Genomic DNA, 10,177 nt, shown 5'->3' with positions numbered 1-10,177 from the left:
TCTAGCAAGAACAGAAAATAAAGTCCTTTGTCATACCAAAGAGTAAACAATCATCTTCTAAAGAATTCCAAAAATTTACAGTTCCCTCTAGGGTAGGACCTTTTCCATGCATTTCTTTTTACTAGAAACGTTCTTATAATCTATAATTAGATTCCATTCACTTGCAAAAGTTCTCATTACCCACTTTCTCAAAATCCCAGACAATTTCCTAAATCCCAGGTAAAGACCCATCTTTGCAAATATTTATACACAGTGGGACTTGCAAAAAAATTCCTTCTGGCCACTGTGGTTTAGCGGCACATGTTTCCACCAATATTTGTTTCCTAGGACAGCCATAATAAATTACCACAAACTAGGTAGCTTAAAACAACAGAAATTTATTCTTTCATAGTTCTGGAGGCTAGATGTCCAAAATCAAGATGTCAGCAGGGCCTGCCTACCTTCCAGAAGCTACAGGGGAGAATCCATTCTTGTCTTTTTCAGTTTCTGGTGGTGTCAGGCATCCCTTGGCTTGTAGTCACTTCACTCCAGTCTCTGCCTCTGTGGTTACATTACCTCCTCCGCTTCTGTTTGTGTCTCTCCTCTGCGTGTCTCTTATAATGACACTTGTCATTGGATTTAGGGCATACCCATAATATCCAGGTTAACCTTCTCATCTTAAGATTCTTAATTGTATCTGTGAAGACTGTTTTCCTATATAAAGTAACATGTACAAGTTCCAGAGATTAGGACTTTATAGCCTAATGTCAATTCACTGCACCATCTGAGGCAACCATCTTGAAATCATCCTTTGGTTGGTTTTTGAGAGATAATGAAGGATTCTGTAGAATTTCAGGATCTCTCAGTGAAAAAGAAAGATCCTCTTTAGAAAAGTCAGGACAAATCTTTCACTTTGTTGTCACCTGATAGTAGTTGTAAAAATTGGGGAACCAAGAGAGATTTTGGAAGAACGTAGAATGGAGAAGCCTGGCAACAGACTTAGAGAGACAAATATATTTCCAAGAATGTCCTGGGATTTCATGGGTGGCTCTGACAAGTGGAACACAGCTTGTTTTTGATAGAGCTGGGATATCAAATGAGTTTGTTTTTTCACTATAGGCAGCAAATGATATATTTATTAGACCCTCTCTGTAATTCCTGAGTGGTTTGGCAAACATCCTAAATCTCAGTTTATATCTTTTCATGCACTAGGTTCTATAACAGTGGTAAGTTAAGTTGAGAAACATTTTTATAGAAAACAGAGTTCATTTGATACCTTTAAGCACATCCTCATAGAGCTGTAAAATAATCTTATATGCAGCCATTATTCACGGTTTACAATTAACATCTTTATTATCCACTGACAAACTAAACCAAGTGTATGGCATTCTAAACTCAATAGTAATGTTTAAAATGTAGTGACTGGGAAATGTTATACATTGTTTCTCTTGCCTTCTCTGAAACTAATTATGATTTAGCAGCATCTCATAATGTTAGGTCACTGGCTATGCTCAGTCACATATAGACTAAATTATCTCAAGCATTTTCAGAAGCAAGAAGATTAAATCACATCAAGCAGTTATTTCAATATGGCGTTAAGAATTAAAGACAGCTGAATCTAGTTTAACTACTGTTTAGGTCACCCAGTGGGTAGCAGCAGTAGACTCTAGAGATCCTAATATTTTTAGGCCACATTCTTTGCTTCAATAGCCATCCACATTTGTTAAGATAAAACTATTATGCTTCATTTAACTTTTCTAAAATAGATAATGCTTTGATCTGCTGGAAACCCTGTTGCACTTAATCTATTTTTTTTATAATTCATAAACTACCTGTCTCCAAAGAGGTTCAATGATTGTTAGTATTAAAACATGTTTAAAAAACAAAATCATTCATTTTAACAAAAAAAAGTAGAAACAAGCAGGAACTTAGATTGAGGACGCCTGGGATAATACTATTTCTGTAGAGGAGCTATATGTCTAGTATAGCGCTTCTTGGCAAAAGGCTGCCTGTCGATTTGTAATAATGGTATGTGGTAGCTACTGCTTTGGGTCAGTTTTTCTTCTGTTGAGAAACCCTGTTCTTTAGTCACAAATGACCTAGTCTTGGCTCATGACAGCGTCCTACCTCTCTGACGACAATGGCTGGGTCAAGGAATGAGCACGTGACTGAAGTAAAACAGATCAGAATTCATCCTTGGAATTGTTACATTGATGCCGGAAAATGGCAGGTCTTTTTTTCCCTCTGGATTGTTAAATCAGGGCTTCCAGAGCATAATGCACAGACACCTGAGAAAATTGTTTTCTTTAGGAGGGTGTTACATAAGCAGGCAAAGACAGGCCAAGGTTTAAAACAGAGAGAGGGAGAGGGAGGGAGGGAAAGAGAGAGAGAGAGAGAGAGAAGGAGGTAGAAAGAAACAGAGGAAGAGAGTACTAGATGAAAATACCACATTTCACTTCTATGAGACATGTTCTTGCTGCTAGTCAATCGATCTGATCCTATGAGCTGCCTCAGTGTCCTCAGCTTACTGCAACAAATAAATTCCTTTTAGGACTTTAGCCCAAATTTAATATCACTCCCTTGCAAACAAAAAGTCCCAATGGATATCATTATATGGTTCTCATTTCTAATGGAGAACTTGTGCCCTTTCGTCTGAGGAGGCATCATTATTCCACAACCCCGCCCCCACCCTGGCATTGCATGATAGAAGATATTGAGATGTTTTTTCAAGGGATCCTCACTGGGGGAAAAAAACTTTGAGGAAACATCATACAAGTTGTCCCACTCTAGTTTTTGCATCTATGAAAAGAATTCTTGGTTTAAATATGGAAATGTTTACTTAAAGTATCTTTTTATGTTTCTTGTAAAACTATACGTGGACTTGTTCAGTGCTTCCTCAAAGTTTTTTTTTTCTCTTTCTTTTCTTTCTTTTTTTTTTTTTAGGTAAGGATCACCAAAGTGAAGATGCAACAGCTAAAACTTAAAAAAAAAAAAAAAAAGTAAAAAGCTGTGTTGCTTCCTGAAGAGGCTTTTAAAACAGTCACCCGAGTTCAGAAAATTGTAAACCCATTTCTTTTAAACATTAGATGCTCAAGTGAGATTTTGTTCACTTTGGGGTCGTAGATATGTGAGAAGTACTGCTGATAATCTGTCATAAAGATGTCGCAGTCACACCTCCTTTTTTTTCTTTAAGTTGCCATCCTACTTTACTAAAGAAGTGGTTCAAAAGGTTGCCTTCAGAGAAGGCCATTTTTTTCTTTTCATGAAAATTATGTTTAAATTCACTCTGGCTCTTCTTCAGATATTAAATTAACGTTCTCGTGTTTTCTGCCATAAACTATGGACAGTTTGGGGCCTAAAATACCAGCGTGTGATCTCTGGGGAAGGTCAGACTCTCAATAGAACTGCACCCGGACACACTTCGGAGGAATCCTTCAAAGGATATTTATCACATGACTCAACACCATAGTAACCCATATTAAGATCCCACAGAAGCCTGAAGACCAACAGTGGAAATAGTTATTTATAAAAAAATTATTTCCAAATGAATTACTTTAGGAAATATTGTCATTTGAATAAGGTTTAGGAAATTTCTAAAATTCTTTTATATTCTCAGAATTTAGATTGTCTTAGGTAACTACATCAGTTACATATGTGAATTTTGACAATAGAATGGTGAGGAATATTTTAGAATAATAACTAATGGACTAAATCTTGTTACCTTACAAAGATGTTTTCAGCCAAGTGTACCAATGTTAAGTGGTTCCCTTATGAATATTCTTAGTTATTTAGGTTTTTAAATTTAGAGTTGATTATTTTCAACTAAAGATATTATTAGTTGATGAAGTTCCAAATGATCACATGTTCCCAAGAATCACATTTTTATTGCACGCATGCAAATTTTTTAAAAGTCCTTTTCTTTGGTTATTAATAAAACATACCTGGCATGCACATTGGCAGCTGACACGTTAGTGTCAAAAGTGTAACTAAATTGATTGCTAACACTTCCGCTCCCTTAGGATTATGGACTCTTCATTGGATGCTGAAAGACTATAAAGTGCTATTCTGGTCATTCCCTAAAATGCTTGGTTATGAGAAAAATTGAAGCTTATCTGCCATGAATTCTTTTTTACACAAAAATGAATTTATTTCCTGAGTGATTAGTGCACATATGTTGGCAGAGTTAGTTCCTCTTTTAAAAATATTCCATAAGGCCATCAGACACAGATTATTCTTTAGTAAAATTGTTATCCTACTTCTGAAAAACTGACAATAATCTGTTACTTTGATTTTGTTATAGATCTATATATTATTACATCTTACCAGGACACTGAAAAGACTTCTTTGTGATTTATATTTGACCAGACAAGTCAGGTTTTTTCCCTCCATTAGAAAACAGTCACATTAATAAGAGTTTACAATTATGGTCTCAAAATAAATGGGCACCATGTAGACATTTAAATCATGGCATCTGTTTAGTTTGGGTGCTTACCAGAGTTCTATATCATAAGCACAGCTCTTTTACTAAACTATGCAAGTAATCATTGAACAATGTTATTTTTATGTAGAACTTTTTATTTAGGTAAAATATTTTGTTTATATTCCAGTTCATACTTGATGTAGATTTGATTGCATGCTATTTTTTATGGCCATGTTGACATGTCTTGATATAAAATTGCTCAGAATCAGTTCTTATAAAGTTAATAAGGACTGGTTTTTGACTAACACAACTTCTATCCAAAGCATAAATTAGCTATTGCTTTAAGTTACCTGATCAAAAAGACAACAGTTCCTAAAAGCTTCCCTTGAAATTCTCTGGGAAAAAATACAGTAGAATTCATGTTGTAACACAAGAGCTCTGAAGAAAATACATTCACGAACAATTTCTTACTTCAGTGTCCTATCATTATAGTGTTGTACTCCATTGCTTCAGCTGATAAAGTTCTAAAGATAACTTTAAAATTCAATACATTCTCAGGAAATATTTTTACCTAGTAATCTCTAAACTCTTCCTGGCAAAAAACTAAGTCCTTGACTAAAAAACGTAAAATTTCTGACTTTTGTCCCTTTCTCTCTCCTATTCTCTCTGTCTGTGTGTAAATGTGTGTGGGACTCTTGATATATAGAGAATGGAATAGTGAAAAAGAAGCTAGGAATGAGTTAAGCATATAATTTTGTATTAAGGAGCTGAAAATAAGGCAATGAAACTAAAAATTTGTATATATTACATACAATAAAATAGTGGGAATAATAGCATGTGAGTAGAAGGATAAGGGAGGAAACCCAGTAGGCAACCTCAAAACAAGAAAATTAAGAAAAATAATAGTGTCAGCCTCTTGCAGATCAATTAAAGAGTGGGAACTGAGCCAGTGTTAGAAAGGGAAGAATAGTACTATAATCTTCTTTTGCAAACAATGGCAATGGGCCATTTATCCTGTTGGTTTTACCTTGGGCTGGTGCCCAGCCTGGACAATTAATAAAATATTCTTGTTAAGGCACTGGCAACTTTATCTTGCTGCTGTTAGCAGAGTGTCACTAAGAATGATGTGCACAGATCTGATCCATATTCTAAGTTTAAATGAAGTGAAAACATAATCAAAAAGCAATGCCATTGCAAAGAAACAAATTAGTAGACAATAGAAATGGATCTTTGCCCTTTCTTGGGGCAAACATGTTGAATAGAAGGACAGTTCAACCTGATATTTTCATGATAATGATCCTTTTTACAATGAAATATCGCGATGATATCTGGGTATCTGAATGGATAAGGAACATAGATTATTTATGACTCCAAACAACTGGATATTTGGAGGTCCATGTACATTGGTCCTAACAAATGCCCAGGTAAAATAACCTAAGTAAATGTGTTTTTTGTAGAAAATATACCATATTCTGTCCTATGTCAATAATATGTCTGAATTAGAACCAGTATTTGATATTCTCTGTACTTCTCAAAGTATTTTGAAGAGCAAATGACCACCAATACAATTAGATTTTTTTTTAATTACAAAGGAATCCTTCAATATTTTTGCTTTTCTGTGGTTTAATCCCAATTTATTTTTATTCCATCAAATAATTTTCCACTAATATTGACACTGGCATTATAAACAATGTATTTTATAATTTATATATATTTATAATAAAATTTAATTAAAATTTTAATATATTATTTGATTCAATCCATTTTGGTTTTAATTTGTTCTCTTTTTTTAAGAGTATTGAAGTTGCTTATTTCTGAAAATTCTTATGTTCTACAATGTTAGGCACAGTTGGGTCAATTTAATCTCTTTCAAAATTGGGATGCTATCCAAGAACAAAAAATCATTCTCATTATTTTAGTCATAGTACCTCAACACTGGGAAAATGTATTCAGTGCTTTCTGCCAGTGTTCATTCAGTCATCAATACATACATACATACACTGAATGGAGTCTAAACAATATGATTGTAAATTTCTGATAAAGATCCATTTATTTCCAACAGCCTAAGTCTTGGAGATTTTATATAAAATGATGGTTCACCAGAAACTAAAGGTTTTGTGTGTATGTTGAATTTCAGTGAAAATCTAATTTCTTTTCCATATTGTTTTGTACTAAAGAAAGAGTTAAAAAGGTTAACTTGGCAAATAATATCCTTTGTTGCTTTTTATTCTAATGGAAAATTGATACATTCCTCTGTAATCTATGTAATTTTTATAATGATGGAAAAGTTATCATGTTTGATTATCAAACTTACCACTTATATGTATACCCATACCTAATATGAAAATAAGAATACAAAATTCTGAAGATTTCAATTCTGTTACCATCACAGATTAGACTTCTGGAGATTTGGTTTTGTCAAAAGAATAAGAAACACATACCCAAATACAGACCATAGTAGAGAGGCAATAAGTAACCACTGAAGTGTTACCCCCTTATGCAGTGTTTTGATGAGCTGCCTATCCATTCAGATAGCTCAGATAATAGAGATAGCAGAGTATCCCCAAGCAGTGTGCCTTACTTATATACCAACATGACATTATCACTTCAAATTAAATAAATTTTAAAAATAAGGATTATTTAAAAATCTGTAGTTGAATCAAGGGCTTGAAGATAAGCTGCAAATTTTCTAAAACTAGCCTCTCTCTCTGCCTTACTGTAGTTATTTTAAGTTTCCTTTTATGAAAAAGTCTAATGAGATTTTGCACAAAAGTAACACTCAAAAAGATACAATGATGTGGCATATTCAGAATAATTAAGGGTTTTTTGACTCAACTACATTATTTTGCATGATTGTTTTATGCAGTATTTATTTTTGCCAGGGATTTTTATTTGCTATTATAGTTGTACGAAGTAATGAAAATACCTTCTGGTGATTTAAATAGGTAAATTCCTATATACCATTTACCTAATAGTAGTTCTTTTAGCAATTATGTGGCAAAACAAAGGACATTTCTTCTGTATAAAAAAGCTATGTTTCAATCCACAGATGGTTGTTGCCTTCCAAGATATTAGGTATAAATCCAGTTTATCCTTATAAAATATTCCCACTGAAATTAGGTGGAGTTATGATTGATTTAATACTGAAGAATCTGGCTCACTGTAATACAGGCAGTTGAAAATTATATGAAATAATTGAAATTGGAATGGGACACACCCATAATGCTAACCAGAAAACAAAAAAATTGAAACCATACTGATATATCATATGACCTTGACCTAAATGGAATCAGTCTTGGACAATTCAGCAAGGCCTGTTTATCTTTGTCTTTTAATATCTGTGCTCATCCTTCAGTACTAAGAAGAAAATCAAATGGCTTATTTTTCTTGGAAAACATCCAAACATCTGTATGTGGATTTCTACTCTCCTATCCATCCAACTAGAATGTAGGTCACTTCCTTACATACATGAAACTCTGTATACAGACCCTAGGAAGTGGGGCACAATTTCATTTAATTTAGAGTGTGGGTATATGACTTAATAAATAAAGGTCATATCCAAAATTTTTATATTCAAGTTTAAACTTTTCTATTTTCCCATAATTTCTAACATTTGATTGTTTATATTTAATTTAAAATGTTCATTTTACACCTGATAATAAAGAGAATTCAACTGCTTTTATTAAATGTCTTCCCTACTTCTTATTCATCCCTGTCTGTCTATAATGACAATAGATCCTTCTGCACAGGCATGGGACACCCCGGCCTGCATATCCAGGCTTTGTCCACACTCCGGTAAACAGCTGGGCCTAGAGGTGCATACTCTCTAGAGTATGATAAACCCTCAGAAGGTGCAGCTAGGTAAGGGGCCTGCAAGGCCTCTGGAGGTGGGCAGGGGGCACCCATGCCAGAGTTCCTGGTTCCTGGAGTATGGTTTAGAAATGGTGGCAGGAGGTTATAGCCTCTGTATGAGCAAGCCATCAGATGCCTACCACCATGAAAAGAGGCAACCAAAGGAGGATCAGGGCAGGCTCCTCTGAAATATGGAGGCCCAGCATAGTGGCAATAGTACCTGGGAATACAGAGATCTGAGACATGAGAGTTCCAGACTAAGATGGTGAACTGTGAAGGCCCTTTGGAGCTCGAGCAGAAGCAGCTCTGGCAAGAGGTAAGGTAACGTAGAGATTGTACGCTCCACAAGGAGCTAACGTGAGCAGGTTTAGACACCTGTTTTCTGTAAGGTGGACTTCTTGCACTGTTAATATTCTTTGTATTTATTCCTTTGGGCACCTTTTTCTCCTTACTACTTAGCAATCTATTTTGTATTTTCAGCCTAATTTAGCTGTGCTGTAGAGAACTGGGTTATCTATATACTTGGGTCAGAGCATGTAGGGACAGTAGCTCCAGGTGAAAGCAAGGCATGAGGGAAATAAAGGAAGAGGACATTTAGGAGGCAATGAGGATATTTACTGGACAATGGTTATAAATGGACTATGGAATCCAAGTTGGAAAAGAAGGGAGGTTAAGGGGGAGGGGATTAATGGGTAGGAGAAAAATGATGGAGTCGATACATTTGAAATTTGTGGAATAAGAGTTAAAGTGATGATATAAATCTGTTAGGTTTTTTTGGTTGGAAACCACGAAAGTAACCTTGACTCCCTTAAACTTTAAAGAAAAACAAAAAACAAAAAACTGTAACAAAGCCCTGGAAAATGCAGAACAGAAACTGGTGGGAAGTCTAGGAGAGGTCCATGAGATGACTCAGTGCAGCCACCATTCATCTTGGTTTATCTTTGCTCATTTATATTTCCTAAATTTCCAAGAAAAAGACTTTTTTTGTTTTGTTTTGCTGATTTTAAAGTGCATTTATAAATTTCTCCTCATTCATCGTTCATGTACTTCAGGGGACAGGACTGATACAATAATTTAATAGCTAGGGAAGTAACCATTTGAGCAAGAGAGCTGGATACACAGGAGGCTGTGGTCAGAATGGAATGTTAGAAACTGATTTCAGAAAGGGTGCAATTTCTGCTGATGACAAGGAGTGATAAGGGCTGGTGGCTGAGTTCTGCAAGAAAAGTCCTAGTCAAGGAATCACGGTCACTCATTCCATGTTGAACAAAGAAAGAGACAAAGAATGTTTCTGGTCTGAGATATGGGAAGAATTGAAGCACCAGTAATCACAATGAAGACGGTCTGTCAGAAGAGCTAATTGGAGGGCATGGAAAGAATGGACAGGGAATTAGATGGCTTCAAAATGCTAAATGGAAAACAATGCATTATATGGAGAAATGGAGACAAATAAGGGGAAATGGGGAGGCACTGCTCAGGGCTCAGCCCTGCCCTGGCTCCAGTAACCTCTGGTTCTCTTTATCACTCCAGGTCTCTGCTTTATTCTTGTGGTTCTCCTGTGCCCTCCCACACCTTTGTTCTCAGTCTTTTGATAAATGAACCCTTCTTGAATTATTCCAGTTTGAGTGACTGTTGATGTCCCCTTAGGGCCCTAAATGATACATCAGCTAATTTAAAATATCTTCTCTCATTTTCTCTTTTATATATTATGGTTAATGATAATGACTGGCTCTGTAATTACTAATAATCAAGCAATGTGCATATATTACACAATGTAGATATTATACTATTTAATTATATTATTAGTGAGGTAGGTTGTACTCTCTTCATATTATAGGGTAAGAAAACTAACACTCAGAGATATTGTTATATACTCAGTAAGCTGCAAAACCAGTTTGGCTCCAGTATTTGTTTTCTTAAATACAA

Source organism: Hippopotamus amphibius, chromosome 6 (genome assembly GCF_030028045.1).
Source record: "Hippopotamus amphibius kiboko isolate mHipAmp2 chromosome 6, mHipAmp2.hap2, whole genome shotgun sequence".
Classification (NCBI taxonomy): Eukaryota; Metazoa; Chordata; class Mammalia; order Artiodactyla; family Hippopotamidae; genus Hippopotamus; species Hippopotamus amphibius.
The sequence above is the reverse complement of the archived record's forward strand: the minus strand, read 5'-3'. Positions refer to the sequence as shown.